General features: G+C 48.9%; 1 protein-coding gene across 1 annotated transcript in view; it reads right to left on the bottom strand.

Annotated features, from left to right (window-relative positions):
- ZFP82 (ZFP82 zinc finger protein) overlaps positions 1 to 15,626 on the bottom strand; it is a 66,006-nt gene extending 50,380 nt beyond the window's left edge. The window contains exon 1 of the mRNA XM_030942415.1: positions 14,983 to 15,626. The gene's annotated coding sequence lies outside the window, so the exon portion shown is untranslated. The remainder of the gene's footprint in view (positions 1 to 14,982) is intronic.
- Between the last annotated feature and the right edge of the window lie 2,529 nt (positions 15,627 to 18,155).

The following is an 18,155-nucleotide window of genomic DNA, read 5'->3' as shown; positions in this document are numbered from 1 at the left end:
AAGAGACTATCCTTTCCCCAATGTATGTTCTTGGCACCTTTGTTGAAAGTGAGTTCACTGTAGATGTATGGATGTATTTCCAGGTTCTCTATTCTGTTCCATCAGTTGATGTGTCTGTTTTTATGCCAGTACCATGCTGTTTTGGTTACTATAGCTCAGTAGTATAATTTGAAGTCAGGGAATGTGATTTCTCCAGTTTTGTTCTTTTTGCTTAGGATGGCTTTGGATATTCTGGGTCTTTTGTGGCTATTTTAGGGTTATTTTTTCTATTTCTGTGAATAATGTCATTGGTATTTTTATAGGGATTGCATCGAAACTGTTGTTTATTTCTGTAGTTTACACTTAGAGTAAGATTACAGAATGTCTACACAGAATCCTCACAGATCATATTTTTGGTTGAATGAGGAATGGCTATATTATTTTCGATGATGTTTAAGTTTCAGTTATGAGAAGAATTATGCGTATTGATGGAATGCCATCCTGTGAACACTGTTCATTTATCTGGCTGCCCAATATTTGCTATGATGGCAAACATCCATCCTTAAGAAGCAGAGGCTGATTCTGACTAGATAAACTGAAAATACATTCCAGCCTCCCTGGCAGCTAATGCACAGGCAAGGAACTGAGGCTCCACCACTCAAACACACCCATCTCAGTGCAGCAAGACAATGACATAAAAGAACAGGGATGATGGGGCTTCCATCTGGGTGACAGGTGATGCTAGGTTTACAGGTGGCAGTGGTAGGAACAGTGTCATTTTCTGTGGATAGTAGTCAGTCATACCTTGCCCCTGATTTCTAGGCTAGTTGAGAAACACAGCATCTTTGTTGGTAATGACTTATTGAAGGAGGCATCTTGAATCTGGAGTAAAAATGCACATCCTAAAGTTGCATTTGAACTCGAGATATTGGGATGTATTTCAGGGGAGAACTGGGCACAGGAATGAAAATAGGAATAGAAAATCTATTTTCTATAAAGTAGGAATAGAAAATCATAGGCTGTATTAGAGATCATGGAGACATTAAGGGTCCAATGAAGGGAGGTAATATACACACTGTTTTAACACATTTTACCAAGGCAATAAGTCATTTCTCTTATAAAACACAAACAAGAGTAGGGCTGAAAATAGGAAGAAGAAAAAAACATCTCAAAACTGGCTCTTTTGTAAAAAACGAGTGAAATATGGTTTAAAAAAAAAAAGAAAGAAAGAAAGTGCTGCCCAATACCCACTCTCACCAGGTCTGTGGTCTGCACATGCAATAAGAAAATAAAATAAGATGAGCCTGGCGCAGTGGCTCACGCCTGTAATCTCAGCACTTTGGGAAGCCAAGGCGGGCGGATCACAAGGTCAAGAGATCAAGACCACCCTGGCCAACATGGTGAAACCTCATCTCTATTAAAAGTACAAAAATTAGCTGGGCGTGGCGGCGGGTCCCTGTAGTCCCAGCTACTCGGGAGGATGAGGCAGGAGAATCACTTGAACCCATGAGGCGGAGGTTGCAGTGAGCCGAGATCACACCACAGTACTCCAGCCTGGCGACAGAGGAGACTCCGTCTCAAAATAAATATAAAATAAAATAAATACAATAAAATTAGATATAAAAATATTGTGATAGGTATGTCACCTTTATCTGCAGATTATGTAACTATAGAGCCCAAAAGAATCTATCACCTTATAAGCAGAACCCTAATAAATTTTCAAATATTACTAGCATATTTTAAGTATTGTGGGACATTACAGTAGATAGTGTTATTATTAGATATTAGAGGGTCAGGAGGATGAGGAGTTATAAAAGAAACCTCAAGATGTGTTAATGAATATCCACTCAGCGTCAATCGTTTATTCATTTAGGATACTCTGTATTTAAAACTGAAGAAATTCAAAATATAATCCTAATGTGTTTTTCATTGGAAAATGAGTACATCAAAAATTCTCATGAAGAAACATGTCTTTATTTGCAAATAATAAACTATATATTAACACATTTATTTCCAAGTAATAAAAGCTACTGAAAAGTGTCGAGGATTGCTAGAATATGGAGAACAGAAATAGATGTATAGCATTTAATATACAACTGATAGTATTTTAATTCAGCAGGAGAAAGGTGAATAATAGTTACTTCTGGCACAATTGGTTTTATTCCTGGATAGAAACAAGTCTGACATCCTGCATTATATTGTATAATCAATTCCTGATGTATTAAAAGATTAAATCTGTGTATACACACTCAGAATCACATGTGAAAAACTGCACTCTGTACCTTTATTCTCTTGCCCTCTGAAATCTTCTAGAAGCAAAACTTTCCTAGGAAACATAGAAAACACTGGAAATGATGCTGGGCGTGGTGGCTCACGGCTATAATGCCAGCACTTTGGGAGACCGAGGCGGGCGGATCACCTGAGGTCGGGAGTTCGAGACCAGCCTGACCAACATGGAAAAACCCCGTCTCTACTAAAAATACAAAATTATCCAGGTGTGGTGGCGCATACCTGTAACCCCAGCTACTTGGGAGGCTGAGGCAGGAGAATCGCTAAGAGGCTCCCAAATGCACCCTGCTCCAGATTTTCCCCAAGCCTCCTCCTGTATTTCCAAACTCGCAGCTTGCAGTGGTGTCTCTAAGTATCTCCGAGTCAGATCCACACTTGCTTCTCCTCCTGATTTCCAGCAAAGCTCAACGCCGACCATGGGGTGCAGACTCGCAGCTTCATCCCCCTTCCTGCACTCCCTCTTCCCCTCCTGACCCAGGCACCGAATCCCTCAGCTCACTGGCTGCCTTCTCTCCTCCTCTCGCCAGGGCGAGTGCCCAGTATGAGACTGCTCTGTCCCCCCACCGGCTCCATGGCATGCCGCATATCAGAGGCGCGATTCTCTCCGAAACCCTCAGTGGCTCCCTAGTATCCGACAGGTAAGGACTTCCACATTCTGGCCCCAATCTAACTTTCTGGCCTCAGATATGCACATGTATATTTTATCTATGCAAAGAGAGTACAGGCCTCACACCTGCTCTCATTCCTGGACTCCTAGCTCCTCCTGAAGGCGCTGCATGAGGTACCTATGCACTTTCCAAACACTAACTGAATATGCACTTGGAGAACACTTACTTGAGAATTTGTGGCATTGCTGGATAACGTGGACAAAGTGAGAACTACACAGATGTGTGGATGCTGCCTTGCCCAGACCTCACTTACCCAGACACTCCCAGATGCTCAAGGTGACCAGCCCCACTGACGCACAGACAGGCGCAGGCTGCACCCCCACAGCTGGGCCCCGCCAGCTGAACTATAATCATGAAGCAGCTGTTTGCGCCTAAATCTGTTTATGCCGGTGTACTTGTTACACATTACTGAAACCAATAAAGTATGACTCCAAAGAGACAATCATTGTATGAAAACTAAGTTGGATGTCTTTCAAAGACTTCATAGAGGGGAAATTTTTTTCGTTTTAATCTTTTCTAAATTGCTATCAAATTAGGTATGGGCAAAAAATAAACACAGTGTTTGAGGAAATAATTTTTAAAGGTTTCAAATCTAACATATCTTGTTTCTCTTGTGTTGCCTGCCCATTCTCTTCTAGAAGAATCAAAACTGTGGCAGGCCTGCGATGGCTGTGGTTGAGGAAAGACGCCACACCCACAGCCAGTAGAACCACGCTCAGCAGCAGCCTAGCCCCGCGTGGAAGAGGCGTGAACACTCTCGGGAGAGATGGATGTGCACTAACCGTTCCCAGCTCTGATCTCTTTGATTCACTGAATATGGTGATTGGTTTTATCTGAACGTCAGACAAAAGGGTATCTACGCCCAGGAAAGACTCTAAACACTCTGGACCCTGCTGGGGCAGATGGTGACCATGACCCAGTGATACCACTCTCCAGTGGGCAGCCAGCCCAGTCTCCTAATCGTAAAGGACATTCATAGCAACACTAGGAAAAAGAAACGCTACTGTTCTGACCCGGAAAACAGAAATTTAAAACATTAAATATACATGTTCTAACTAAGAGGCAGATGGACCGGGCGCGGTGGCTCACGCCTGTAATCCCAATCCCTTGTAAGGCCGAGGTGGATGGATCATTTGAGGTCAGGAGTTCAAGACCAACCTGGCCAACATGCTGAAACCCCATCTCTACTAAAAATACAAAAATTACCCGGATGTGTTGGCGGGCACCTGTCATCCCAGCTACTTAGGAGGTTGAGGCAGGAGAATTGCTTGAACCCGGGAGGTGGAGGTTGCAGTGAGCTGAGATCGCGCCACCACACTCCAGCCTGGGAAACACCTTCTCAAAAAAAGTAAAATAAAATAAAATAAAATAAAAGGCAGACAAACAAAAGGAGATTTCCTCTGATCTTAAAAACAGAAGTATTTGTTTCACAGCCTGGATAATTGAAGATCTGCATAGAAATCACCTTGGGCCCCGCCCTCCCTCACAACAGACTGGGATAGAGGGAAGGAGGGCAGGAGGTGGGCCCCTTGTCCACGAGAGGCTCCTCCCGCCCCGTCCCCTTCCTCAGGAGGGCGGCCTGCCCAGCGCAGGCTCCGTTCTCCCCAGGTAAGACCCAGGCGTCTTTACAGGAACACCCACCTCCCTTCCCTGCAATCCACTCCAGCTGCTCACGGCCAGTCAAGGGGGGCGCTCTTCAGAGAGGAACAAACGGCTTCCAGGAGAGCCTGAACTCCCACATCCCAGGTGTGGTTTGCCAGGGAGCACAGAAGAAGGATGCAGGTTCCGAGAAGGAGGAGGCGCAGGAGGACGACGAGAGAGACAAGAGAGGCCGCCCAGCAGCGGGCTGAGCGCAGGATCTGGCTGAGGCCTCCTGGGGAGGGGCAGAGGCAAACCTGCTGCTGCTTCTAGGCTGCTCGGGAGGATACAAGCTCGGAAGGGGCTGCAAGGCAGGACTCGCTGAGGAGCAGTCATGTGGATGCCCCGCCTCTCACACGGCACACACTGACAACATGCAGCTCACAAACAGCACAATACGCATGTACAATGCGCTTATACAACACTCACAACACACAATGCACAAAAACACATACAACCTATACAACACATACCCAATACATGCAACTCACAACACAATAGGCATTTATAACACACTCACGCAACACATAACCAATACATCCAACTCACAACACATGTATGTACAACACACTCATACACACATACAGCGCACGTAACTCACATACAATACAACACGCACCTACAATGCACTCGTACAGCACTCATACATACACAACACACAACTCATATACAACATGCACATGCAACACACTCATACAACACACAACACACGCAACTCACAACATAACATGCACACACAACACTCACACAACATACACACCATACATACAACTCACCACACACACAAACAACACACTTATACAGCTCACGTACAACACATGCAACTCACGTTCAACACAACATGCACGTACAACACACACAACACACGCAACTCAATGCAACATTCACGTACAACACACTCATACAACACAACACTCATACAACATACACACAATACATGCAACTCACAACACAACATACACATACAACACACTCATACAACACATACAACACATGCAACTCACGCACAACACAACACGCATGTACAACACACTCATGCAACATATAACACATACAACATACACACAACACATGCAACTCAACACAAATACATGAAGAATGCACTCACAACACACAACACTCATACAACACACAACACATGCAACTCACAAACACACGTACGACACACTCATACAACACACAACACTCAATCAATGCAGCTGAACACAATATACACACACAACACACAAACAACCCATGCAACTTGCATACAACACAACACACTCAGACAACACATTCATACAACACACACTGTACAGATTCTAAGTATGAAATACAAAACAGTACACGCACGGTTTCTAAAGTATGATGGGCCGGGCGCGGTGGCTCAAGCCTGTAATCCCAGCACTTTGGGAGGCCGAGACGGGCGGATCACGAGGTCAGGAGATCGAGACCATCCTGGCTAACACGGTGAAACCCCGTCTCTGCTAAAAATACAAAAACTAGCCGGGCGAGGTGGCGGGCGCCTGTAGTCCCAGCTACTCAGGAGGCTGAGGCAGGAGAATGGCGAAAACCCGGAAGGCGGAGCTTGCAGTGAGCTGAGATCCGGCCACTGCACTCCAGCCCGGGTGACAGAGTGAGACTCCGTCTCAAAAACAAAAAAACTCTCAACAAACTAGGCACTGAAGGAAACATACCTCAACACAATAAAGGCTATATGTGACAAACCCACAGCTAACATAATGGTGAATGGGGAAACACTAAGAGCTTTTTCTCTGACATCTGTAACAAGACAAGGACGCCCACTTGTGCCACTCCTATCCAACACAGCACTGAACGTCCTAGTCAAGAGCAGTTAGGCAAGAGAAAGAAATCAAGGGCACCCAAAGTGGAAAGGAGGAACTCTAATTGTCTGTTTTCAGACAATATGCTCTTATATATTTAAAAAAAAAAAAAGATTCCAGCAAAAATCCCTTTGAACCGATAAACAAATTCAGTAAAGTTGCAGAATACAAAATAAACATATAAAACTCAGTAACATTTCTATAGACTAACAATGAGCCAGTGGAAAAAGAAATCAAGAAAGCAATCCAATTTAGCTACAAAAATATCAAATAAAACTGAAAATACCTCAGAAGAAGTCTAACCAAGAGGGTTAAAGATTTCTATGAGGAAAATGATATTCTACCCTCTGAAGGTAGAACAGTGGAATCTAGAGACAGGAAAGGGCGGCGGGAGGGCAGAAAGGGAGAGGTTGGCTAATGGATCCAAAATTACATCTAGATAGTAAAAATGAGGTTTAGTGTGCTATAGCCTTGTAGAGTGACTATACTTTATAATTTATTGTATATTTTCAAGCAGCTAGAAGAGAGGATTTTAAATATTCCCAGCATTCAGAAATCACAAATGTTTGAGAAGATGGACATGCTAATTACCCTCATTTGCTAATTACACATGATAAACATGTATTGAAATATCACACTGTATCCCATGGATATGTATTGTAACGTGTCCATTAAGAATAATAGTTGTTAAAAACCCAAGGGCCATTTCTTATTTGTCCTATGTCAATGTCGTGGTCCATTGGTGGAGACCCAGCCATTTGCAAGTAAGACTATGGTCACTTGAGCTGAAAGCAAATGAATCGTCACAAAAACTACCACTGGCACCAAGTCTTCTTTCCAGAATTTCCTGCCCACAGCACTGCCACAGTCACTGTGGGCAGGAAAGACACACTAGCAACCAAGTTTCAACCCCAGCACAGTGGATGCTTTTATTTCTCTGATTTGGAATAAGTGTGTGTTCATAACTTACATTTACTCCAACTGTCCCCTTGCTTAAATAGTTCCTTAAGGATGACTTCCTGTTACTAAACTCCAACAGCTTCTGAGCATCCATTATATTCTCCAAAGTCAATAAAAAGAGAAAATGTGTTGAAAGCCTGATAATGTTCACTTAAGAATCCAGCACGATGTACCGCTTGAAATGGCCACTCCCCCTTGTTCCTTTACATGACTTTTAAAGTTGGCCGGGTGCGGTGGCTCAAGTCTGTAATCCCAGCACTTTGGGAGGCTGAGACGGGCGGATCACGAGGTCAGGAGATCGAGACCATCCTGGCTAACATGGTGAAACCCCGTCTCTACTAGAAATACAAAAAACTAGCCGGGCGAGGTGGCGGGTGCCTGTAGTCCCAGCTACTCGGGAGGCTGAGGCAGGAAAAGGGCGTAAACCCGGGAGGCGGAGCTTGCAGTGAGCCGAGATTGCGCCACTGCACTCCAGTCTGGGCGACAGAGCGAGACTCCGCCTCAAAAAAAAATAAAAATAAAAAAAATAAAGTAACCCCAGTTATTATACATAATTGAAGCCATAATTTCTGCAATACCATTAGGTCCACAGAGGGTGGGGCCAGGGGACTTCAAAGTCTGTCTCTGAATTTTTTTTAAAAAAGGAAAGCTTATGAGAGTAGGTAATGAAAATAAATATTCACACAACTCGAAACAGGGGATGGTGACACATAAAGCTCCAGCCTGGCACAGGTGTCCAGCCAGTGAGGGTGGGGACACACACTCGTACGGTCCCCACAATCCCCCAGAAGTGCCACAGACATGTGGGTGACCTGAGACAGAGCCAGGCTCCGAATTCCAGGAGTTGTCTGGCTCTTGTGCACCCCATGTGGTCCACGGTGCACGACGATGCCCCACGTCACCAGTCCCGATGCAGAACACAAGAATGCCCCATGTCACGAGCCCCCGCTGCAGAGCATAGCCCGAAGGTGCCAGCCCAGCCTCCTACACACACTGGCCACCAAGGCACTGCCCTCCAGGAAGGAGGACCCCAGAGGTCGTGGCAGGGTGAGGTTCAGCTCTTCATCATCCCCGAGCAGAGGGGAAAGTCCCAGCAGACATTTGGGGAGCCTCTACAGGTGGCTCTGGGACTCTGAGCAGAGGTTCAAAGATGTCCCCAGATACGCCAGACTCAACCCTAAAACAGGCCATTCTTCCAGATATGCCCAGACTGGAACCTACAGAGGCCATCCTTCCTAGCTTTCCTCTGGAAAAGCAGGCTTAAAAGAGGATCGACTAAAAGGGGCCACCAGGAAGAGGGAAGTCCTATCTTTAAAAAAAGAAAGACTTTTTTTTAAAAAAGAGGCATTGAGGCTCTGACCCATCTGAGCACAGAGTACGTGCTCGGCAGCATCTGTCAGAGCAGAGCAAGCACACACATGCTCTCCATACCCTGTGCTCCCGGCCCCCGTGCTCCCCGCACCCATGCTCCCCGCACCCGTGCTCCCCACCCCTGTGCTCCTCACACCCGTGCTCCCCACACCCACGATCCCCACACCCACGCTCCCCACACCTATCTATCCTCCCCATGCCTGTGCTCCCTGCACCCGTGCTCCCCGTACTGTGTTCCCTGCGCCCATGTCTGCTCCTCGAGCTCTCTTCCACTGATTTCCTCTGTACGTCCCTCTTGATAGTCACTGTCACCTCGAATCACCTGGCTAAATGGAGGTAAAGAAAAAGTCTAGAGTAGCACTTTGGAGGACAGAGTGGAAGTGGCTGTTTACCAAGCAGGGCTATGAGATGAGCGCATCTGAACCCCATTAATCCTGACAGCCAGTTGATTAGCCCTGTTCAGCAGCTGGGGACACTGAGGTGCAGAGGGACGGGCTTGCTTACCCCGGATGATGCTGAGAGTGTGGGCCCAGCCCAGTCCCACAGCCACCAGGAGGAGGCTCCCGAGTGGGCAGGCACGGAGGTACAGCCCAGAGAACGCCTGGGACCCTGGCACAGACTCCTTAGGAAGGAAACAGAGAAAGGTCCACAGAGACTCAAGCAGTACAGAAGAAGGTCACCCATAAGTTAAAAATAGATGTTTGTGCTTTATCATCCCAGCGTGCTAAAAATCCAGCTCGCTCACACGAATGGCCTGACGTGAGCCCGGCCTCCTTCAGCACTGGGCTAAGCGAGAGCCACACCTGCCCCTCTCCCAACAATAGCAGGCTCGGCAGCTGTTCTTCAACGTACTTGACACCCTTCTGTGAGGATTAAGCTACACTCTGTCGACACTGGGTAAGTTTAATCCCGACACAGCTAACCGTGTGGATCTGCAGTGAACAAACAACTTACTTTGGATGATTCTGTCGCTGACAAAGACCCTGAATCTCCCAGTAAAGCTTAGTGACACGACTTACCTTTCTGTTTTCATTTCAGGTACACTGGCCCATAAGGTCTAGTTTACCTGCTGATGATGCCTTGGAAAGACCACCAGGGGGCCCCACACCATTTTCAGCTTCATGGGGATATGAATTTCCCTTTGATGACAAAGATGATGGGGAAATAAAACAAGGATCCAAAACAGATGCCTGTGTGTTTCCTGGGAGTGATAAGGCCAGGAACTGCCGCTCTGTGTCAGGTGAGGGAGTAACAGAGAGAATGGCACCAACTCCTGAGACAGGACCCGAGCATGGTGCAGCCACCGCCTGTGGCCACGGAATTTCCAGGGAATGCAGGCCCCAGTTGCATGGTACAGCCACCATCTGCGACCACAGAAATTCCAGGGAATGCAGACCCTCAGTCACATGGTACAGTTACCATCTGCGGCCACAGAAATTCCAGGGACCGCAGACCCTCAGACACATGGTACAGCCACCATCTATGGCCATGGAAATTCCAGGGAACACAGATCCTCATTCCCATGGTACAGCCACCACCTATGGCCACAGAAATTCCAGGGAACATAGACACCAGTTGCGTGATGCAGACACCACCTGCAGCCACAGAAATTGTGGGGAATGCAGACTCCAGTCGCATGGTGCAGCCACCACCTGTGGCCATGGAAATTCTGGGGAATGCAGGCCCCAGTCTCTAAAGTGTTCTTTGTTTTATGAACTTTACTGCAGTGAATGTGGAAGAGTTTCTCTCTCTGCAGAGCTCAGTATCCAGAAGGGAAGTCGGCCCTAGAAATGCCTTCCTCCTCTTCAGAGCTCAGGGCCCAGGGCTGACACCCTTGGGAGGGGTCCTTGTTCAGCAACTGTGCCTGTGGAGGGTTCCCCAACAATCACACTGCACCTCCTAGGAGCGGAGACTACAACAGGGAGCCAGAGACCAAGCTCTGCTCAGACAACAGTGAGCTGATGGCCTTCCACTCTAAGTTCCAACTGCACGGAGTGTGTATTCCATGAATGCTTGTTAAATGAATGATTCATGTAAGGCATACTTGATGTTTTTTTTTTTTTTTGGCTGAATTATCATCTGGTTAGTCAAATCATACATTAGAGGAGTAATATTAAAAATTAAAAAATAAAATATGTATCTGTAAATCTATCCCTCTTCCATTCCATTTGTCTCTGTGTAATTTTAGAACCTTGAGCCATAATGTACGTCTGTGCTGACCTTTGCTGGTCTGCTGACTGTGGGCTTCAGAGCATAGGCCTCATTCCTGGAGCAGCCAGTTCTTCCCAGAGTGAGGGCTGCTGGAGTTTGGACAAAGTGCAGGGCTTCTGTCCTGCAGAAATGTGCTCAGGACCCTGTGCTGGGCACACTGGGGGCCTCTCCAGCAGGAGATCCCCAGTACTGACCTTGCAATACCAGTGAACCCCAGGGGAGTCCCAAGTGCTCAAAATCAAGTAAATGTCCGTTGTGATTTAACATATCCATTTTAGAAGAAAGGGCAGATTGCCACCTCCCTCCTCAAAGTAGGGACCATAGATCGATCCACGGCACTAACTGAGGCTCTGCCTTAAATCCTGCTAAAACTACCAGCCAAACACTCAAATTTACATTAGAGTTAAAGGAAAAAAACAAACTAACCCAAACCCCTGTAAGAAATGGTCAACTGGCCGGGCGCGGTGGCTCAAGCCTGTAATCCCAGCACTTTGGGAGGCCGAGATGGGCGGATCACGAGGTCAGGAGATCGAGACCATCCTGGCTAACACGGTGAAACCTCATCTCTACTAAAAATACAAAAAAATAGCCGGGCGAGGTGGCGGGCGCCTGTAGTCCCAGCTACTCCGGAGGCTGAGGCAGGAGAATGGCATAAACCCGGGAGGCGGAGCTTGCAGTGAGCTGAGATCGTGCCACTGCACTCCAGCCCAGGCGACAGAGCAAGACTCCCTCTCAAAAAAAAAAAAAAAAAAAAAAAAAAAAGAAATGGTCAAGTAACCCGTGATACATCAACCCAAAGATTAAACATTAAAACAATGAAGTAGCAAGATATTAAAAGAATATAAACCCTATGTACATTATGGCTCAAGGTTCTAAAATTACACAGAGACAAATGGAATGGAAGAGGGATAGGTTTACAGATACATATTTTATTTTTTAATTTTTAATATTACTCCTCTAATGTATGATTTGACTAACCAGATGACAATTCAGCCAAAAAAAAAAAAAATCAAGTATGCCTATAGATAAATATGTAAAGAATCCTTCTCTCTGATGCCAATGGAATTAGTTTGGGTCTGGCCCACAGTCTTCAATCTTTTAATGAAGACACAAAAACGATCTTTCAACCTTCTAGAAAAAAAAAAAAGAATAGATTTAAAACCAGGACCCCAGAAGAAAAGGACCCGCTGTGTATCACAGCGTCTCTCCACGCCTCTCCACCCCGGACAGTGCTCCCTCTTTCCCCATTTTCATACCTACTGCACAAAGCACTTAGGAAAGAACTATCTCAATTCATGAGTCGCACAGCGCAAAGGGCAGATGTCGCTGCCAAACATACCCTGCAGCCCCAAAACGAAGCAGCAACCCCCAGTGAAGGAAGAATGAGAGGCTGCTGGTTGTAATTTTAAATCTCAGAACTCAATGTCTTTGCACTTTCTGCTTTGTTGGTTTCAAGGGCTTATTAAAATTAACCCCCCTACTGGATATTGAAGAAAAAAGCAGGACGGTTGTGCAGGCTCCGAAGAGGCAGAGCCCTCGTTCCGCGGCCACCACTGTCTTTCTACCCACAGCAGACGGGTTAACAAATTAGTCTCCCTTAGAGGGCACTGCTTATGATCATCGCGAACAAATGGATGCAATTGCTTCTTTTGAGATGTAGCAAGTTTTGGGCCCTCAGCAGACAAAACAAACAAACAAACAAACAAACAAAAAAACAGGGCACTGGCACAATAGTCATAACCTCTGCGTGACACACACACAGAAGGAAAATTAAAGCCGTGGAGGCGGAGGCGTTCGGAAAGGGAAGGTGGAAGCAGGAAGGACGCCCACAGAATAGAGTGGTCAGAAACCGACCACGTCACCAAAGGGCGCCTTAGACGGTCCAGAGGACAAAATGCCCCTCTTTACAGGGTAAACACCCATTTGCCAAACTAAGCCAGTGACCGCAAGCAAGAGTTTGCGTTTTTTTTTTAAGGCGTCGAGTAACGATGAGAAGAGCAAGAAATGAACTTCATAATGGGACTGACAGGGCCCTAGGCTGGTGACTCAGTTGATGTGCACAGCATCAAAACCCGGGTTCCTCAATGCGCTCCCTCTGCAGTTCAGGACAGCACTACAACTCACCCCATAAATCACTGCTGAAAAAAGCAGTTCTAAAAAAAGAGACGACCCATTTGAAAGCAGCTGGAGGAGGACGACAGAGAGTGACTCTCAGAATCCAACTGCTTGTAGCCTCGGAACCATAACAAGAACATGAAACTAGCGGGTCCAGTGTGAGGCAGAACAGAGATGCTGTCACGGCTCTCAGGGGACTGAGCGGGAAGCCCGTGGATCAGTCCTCACAACGCCCTAATGGTGCCTGAAGCAGCCCACAGGCCTGTGTCCTTCGTGTGGGTTCACCTTCCTAGTTTCCTGGGTACATTCAATGTATAGCCTTTATTCGCCAAGAAAAGAACATTCAAATCAAACTACTGTCATAACTGAAGGACTCTTTTTTTTTTTTTTTTTTTTTTTTTGAGACGGAGTCTCGCTCTGTCGCCCAGGCTGGAGTGCAGTGACCCGATCTCAGCTCACTGCAAGCTCTGCCTCCCGGGTTTACGCCATTCTCCTGCCTCAGCCTCCCGAGTAGCTGGGACTACAAGCGCCCGCCACCTCGCCCGGCTAGTTTTTTATATTTTTTAGTAGAGACGGGGTTTCACAGTGTTAGCCAGGATGGTCTCGATCTCCTGACCTTGTGATCCGCCCGTCTCGGCCTCCCAAAGTGCTGGGATTACAGGCTTGAGCCACCGCGCCCGGCCAACTGAAGGACTCTTAACCCTCCAGTCCACACGTTCAAAAGCCCACAAATATCAGTGCTGCCACTGTGCAGGTAACAATGTTTTCGATGCATCATGCACCTAACCAGTACGATGTTTTCATGTTTTCCGTAGCCATCTCATTCAGGATACTTAAATATCTTTGACGACTTGACACTTAGTTATCTGTGACTTTCAGATAGATTTCACAAGGCTACCTTTCCAAGAAGGCCTCACCCTCCTGATCCCTGGCACAGGCGCCCCTACGTGCCCCTGGGGCCTGGGGCGCGCACTCTCCATTACCTCCCGCTCTTCTATGTTAAATGTCCTCCCGGGGCGCCCGCGTCATAGGCCCAGGCTCGGGCCCCTCCTGGAGAGCCGTTTCCACATTGCAGGGCAGAGAAAGCCCAGAGCCCGCGCCGCGGCGCCGCTTACATCCCGGAGTTCCCGCTTTCTGGTCCTTCCCGTCCACGGAGGCTGGAGGAGAGGGCTGGGACCCATTTTAGTTTTTAGTTTTGTCATGAGCCGGAAGGTGACAGCACATGCGAGCGCAAGAAACCCTTTTTGTAAATCTTCCAGCGGAAACGCGAGGGGCTGCCGGACCGCCTCGGAGACGCCAGGCGGGAACCCAGAGCACCCCCGCCGCGTCCTGCATTGCAGCAGCCGGGACCCCGCCCACACCGCACGGGGCACTAGGCGACAGGAGGCGTGCGGGGATCCGGCCGTTTCTTTCTCGACATGCTAGGTGGTGGCGTGGGGCGGAGTTGGGGGCGGGGGGCCACTTAGGAAGTGATCGCGCTGTACTCTCGCTTTGGAGGGGAAGACTGGCCCCGTCCTACAGCTCAGAGGCAGAACGACCCCCGAGGGCGCTCCAGGCGACCCCCTCTGCCAGGCTCCATTTAAAACATAAACCGAAGGGGATGAAAAGCTCACTATCTTCCGGATGGAAGTTCCTACCGCCATGTCCCTTCCTCCTCCGCCCCACCCGGCAAGGACCCCGGGGCTGCCTTGCCGGCTCACGCTGCCCCGCAGTACCCCTGCCCTGCCGCTCCCGGGCACCAGCTTCCACACAGTTCTCCCGATCGCTTCCCCGCTCTTCTCCCCGGTTCTTCCCATCGCTTCCCCATCTTTCCCCGGGTTCTCCCATCGCTCCCCCACTCTTCTGCCTTGTCCGTCCATCCCCTTCGCCCTGTTCTCCCTCTCTCCGTCCGTCCGTCCCTCCCTCGCCGCCTGGAGTGGGGCGCGCACCTTGAGCATTCCCGCCGCTGGTCAGGACGCCGATGGCGTTGCCGGTTAGAGGTGCTCCAGGAACTTCCGCAAGGAGCCCTTGCAGGCCCGGGAGTCGTCCACGTCCATGGCGAGGAGGCCAAGGGGAGTCGGTAGTCCGGGTGCGTGGCAGGCAATGGGGACCCCGGCGCAACGGACTCCGAACTGCTGCCCCGCCCGCGCCCCCCTCGGCGCCAGCGCCGATGGGCGGTGACGGGCGGGGCCGGGCGCACGGGAGGGGCTGCGGGTGCGGGGGCGCGGCTCCGGGCAGGAGCAGGGAAAGGGGAGGGAAAGCACAGAGGCTGGCGGGGGGTGGTGGTGGGTGTGGGCAGAGCACCTACGCGGGAGTCGTCGTATGTGGGGGCCGCGCTAGCGGTGGGGGAGGCCGCAGATGCGGGGGTACCGCCACCGGTGGGCTGGGTCCCTGCTGGTGGGGCCTCGTTGCTGGTGCGGGAGCCTCGCGGGTGGGTTGGAGGACTCTGGTTGGGGGCTTTAGAGATGCCCGGAGCGCCACAGGTGGGGGCAGGGGCAGCGTCCGGGGGAGGGGAGACCGCAGGGGGGAGAGGTCACAACGTTTGGTGGGTGCGCCATGGCGGGGCGGAATAGAACGCGGGGAGCATCTCCCGGGGGGCCTGGCCTTCACTGATGACATTCCACCACAAAGAAGTGAAAATGGCCGGTCCTTGCCTTAAGCGATGATAGTATCTTGTGAAATTCCTTTTCCGGCTCATCCTGGCTCAAAAAGCTCCCCCACTGAGCACCTTGTGACCTCCCACTCCTGCCCACCAGAGAACAACCCCCCTTTGACTGTAATTTTCCTTTACCTACCCAAATGCTAAAAAACAGTCCCACTCTATCTCCCTTTGCTACTCTCTTTGCGGACTCAGCCCACCTGCACCCAGGTGAAATAAACAGCCATGTTGCTCACAAAAGCCTGTTTGGTGGTCTCTTCACACGGACGCACATGAGATTATCTCTCTTTGAATTAGAGGATCATTGCTAAGGCCAAAATTTAAAAAAAAAAAAAAAAAAAAACCTCTATTTTTAGCACCATTAAAATACATGACTTTTCAAAAAAAAAAAAAGAGTCATAGCTATTCTTTTCCATCTTACGTAAGGTATATATTAATAGTTAATTCCTGACTGACTGAGCAATGGGCCAAACTCATAAGAAACAGATGTGTGAGGACGTCAGTGACCATCCTGACCCAAGCCTTTAATACAGACAACTTTTGAACAAAATCCGTAACCTTGGGGTTTGACACTCTAAATTTATTGTTTTTAATTAACTATTTTTTTCCCTAAACAATACCTGTCATCGGAGAGAAAATGGCATTACCTATACTAAACAAAAGAAAGGAAATAAAATGCTCAGAAACATTTACACATGTAGGCAGACCATACACACAACACACTCGCACGCACAGGCCTCGCACTGTGTCTAGGCCTGCCTTTCATTATTTGTGTGTTCTGAAATATTTCCATGTCAGTAGAACTTATCTTCGTAGCGGTAACAGCACTAAATATTATTGTAGCGTCTATTTTTACCATTATTTATTAACTCATCATGTTTGAACTTTTAGGTTGTGTCTATCGTTTTCTGTATTATAGACAATCTGATGACAAATGACCCATCCCCAATGTTCATTAAAAATATCGATTGATAAGGAGATAAGGGGTATTTGGTTGAAATAAAACTAAGTGTGCCCCACCTTCCCACATGTAATAGCTCTAAAAAGGCATGAATAATTAAATTAGCCCTTCTATTCTCCAGCACAGATCCTGAGCCCAGCGGTGGTGCAGGTGCTTAGAGCCTTCGGTCTGCTTTTCTGCCCGCCAGAAGGCAAAGGCCACTCAACGGCCACCTTAAGACACCCAGGATACTCCTCTCCTTTTTTATTAATAGAATAATGCCAGGCTCAGTGCATGAGACGCGCTCTCTGACTTTGCACTCATCAGAGTAACCTAGGTGGTTTGATTAAAAATACACATTCCCTGGCTGCGCTCCCAGAATGGACTTCAGTGGTTTAGGGGGTGTGCATAGGACAGGTGATTCTGAGGACCACGAGGGGTTAGGAATTCTCCCGTTAATTCTGGCCATGGGGGAGAGCAGACATCCAGCATTGTCCGCAGCCTATTTTTTTTTCCTCTTTTTGCAATGAATATTTGATGCTCAGCGGGATGAGCCCCAGGACGAGGCACACATCCAAGAAAAATCCATGCCTCTCCATCTTTCCCCAGGATTGCCCTTTGGGAAACTCTCCTCTGCGATTGCTTCACTTTCAACGGTTCATAGAACAAACCTCTTCTTAGTCTCTTTTGTTGTCTCTATCTGTCAACAAACACCCACTGCGCAGACCATCCTCGGGTAAGCCCTCGAGTGGGGCCGTTTGGCAGCCCTCACTTCGTGGGGTGAGCACTGAAGGAACCGGGGCCCCATAAGCCCGTGCTTTTGTGGGGGCTGCCCCCCTCCTTTTCGCAGGGTAACTGGCACCAGCTGTTAAGCTGTGGATGGAAACCGCACAGCGCATTGCATGTGCATATTTCAGCACGTGGAGTTGGCCAGTGAAGTCAGCCAAGGTCGGCACAGTGTACAGCAGCGCGCGTGTCCGTGGGAGGAAGGGTCGTCCCCCTCCCCCCAGGCCAGTCCTGTTGCGCCCCTCCTGCCCCACCTTGACTTTCGCGCGCCCAGCGTCTCTGAGGGTCGCGCCCCGATACCCTCCTCCACCCCAAGGCTTCTTCTCCTAAAGGGCCGGGCCGGTGGCCCAGGAGTGCCACAGCCCCCGTGGGCCCGGGAAATCTCAGTTTCGTCATAGCTAAGCCCGCCGCGCTCAGCTTTTCCCACCACCTGAAGGATCCACTTCTGTGCTCCTCCCGACTTCAGGCTGCAGAGAAAACTTGGGGGCGGGGATTGAGGAAGCCGCGCCCCGGGGCTCCCAGCGCAGCCCCCGGAGGAATCCTGTGGGCAACAAGAAGCTGTGCGAGCGGCCGGGCTCGGCGCCGATAACAGCAGGAGCAGCTGGGCCTGCCGAGAGCCTCCGCGTCCAGGTAGGGTCTCCGCGCCCCAATTCCATCCCGCCCCGCCATGGGCGCTCCCAGCAAGTGCGGGATTTCCACCCGCCCCGGCGTTCGCGCCCACTCAGGTCTCCTTGCAC

This window comes from Rhinopithecus roxellana, chromosome 12 (genome assembly GCF_007565055.1).
Source record: "Rhinopithecus roxellana isolate Shanxi Qingling chromosome 12, ASM756505v1, whole genome shotgun sequence".
Classification (NCBI taxonomy): domain Eukaryota; kingdom Metazoa; phylum Chordata; class Mammalia; order Primates; family Cercopithecidae; genus Rhinopithecus; species Rhinopithecus roxellana.
This window is presented reverse-complemented; position numbering and strand designations above follow the sequence as displayed.